Source organism: Sitodiplosis mosellana, unplaced genomic scaffold (assembly GCF_009176505.1).
Source record: "Sitodiplosis mosellana isolate CC-2019 unplaced genomic scaffold, AAFC_SMos_1.0 Smas_scaffold_5919, whole genome shotgun sequence".
NCBI lineage: Eukaryota > Metazoa > Arthropoda > Insecta > Diptera > Cecidomyiidae > Sitodiplosis > Sitodiplosis mosellana.
Genome location: NW_022601161.1, coordinates 1 through 1,113, shown reverse-complemented (window position 1 = coordinate 1,113; position 1,113 = coordinate 1). Strand labels below are relative to the sequence as shown.

The window sequence follows — 1,113 nt, the reverse complement described above, 5'->3', positions numbered from 1 at the left end:
ATGTAAGTGTACACATTTCCAAAGAAACATTCACGGCTACTAATTTTGGTGCTGGAAGGCACAGTTATATTTGTGCCTGTACTTTTTCTCAATATTATCTTAACGTATTGCAATGAATGATAGCCAAAAACTGGGTTAAATTCTATTGATGTTAACTCCATTTCGTTTAACATTCTAAAAATACTCTTCGTGCAAGGCAAATTAGAAATTCGATTTACTTTCTTTGTTCAAAAATTTGTGCATTGTTTCATTGAATGAGGAACGTGTATTGAGACAAAAGTCTGCACATCGATTACAAAAAAATGATGCATTGATAAATTAATGGGCTATTCTTTGTTCTGTAAACATGTTGCATTCACATAATTCAATGGAGGAACTCAAGTGACCTTATTTCCCACATTCAAATTAAATCTCATTAGTTTATTCGTCAACTGTTTTGGTATAAATAGCCGATAGAATCTTCGAAATGGCATCAGTCAGCATTTGACAGCTTCAATACAATTTCAATTGTAAAATCAAATCAATCAACATGAAATTCACTTTGGCTTTCGTCGCTCTCATCGGTTTGGTCGTAAGTTGAGCTGTTCAAATTGGTCAAAGTTTTAAAGTGTGTTGAACAAATCTACAGAGTTTCATTATTTCTCTCCTATTTAAGGCTCTTTCAGCCGCCTTCCCTAAACCCAATGCGGAGCCAGAGCCAGCACCAGTAGCTGTTGCTGATCCAGGTAAGTCGTAATCTCTTGGAAAAACTACAAACGGATTTATTATTTTGGAATTTCCATAAAATCACAGCACCAGGAAGATCGTCCGGCAGCAGTTCATGCGGCTCAGGTGGTTCAGGCAGCTCATGTTGTGAATCGGGTAGCTCACGTGGATCGGGTAGCTCATGTGGCTCATCATCCTCGTCATGTGGTCGTCGTAAACGCCGTTCATCGGGTCAGTAGACACCATATTGAAGATTATATGATTTAGATATTCATAATTTTGATTGAATTGCAACAAATCATTTTGATAATAGGTAGCTCAGGCTGCGGTAGCTCGGGCAGTTCCGGCTCTAGCTGCTGTGATCGACGACCAAATCAGCAATTTCCAAATCCAACACAAACTCCAGTG

At 38.5% G+C, this 1,113-nt stretch overlaps 1 long non-coding RNA gene across 1 annotated transcript; it reads left to right on the top strand.

The window, feature by feature from the left end:
• The first annotated feature begins 327 nt into the window (after positions 1–327).
• LOC129573072 (uncharacterized) lies at positions 328–877 on the top strand. Its single transcript, XR_008688552.1, has 3 exons — positions 328–571; positions 656–725; positions 793–877. It is a non-coding gene; the product is annotated as an uncharacterized LOC129573072 (long non-coding RNA).
• The last annotated feature ends 236 nt before the right edge of the window (positions 878–1,113 follow it).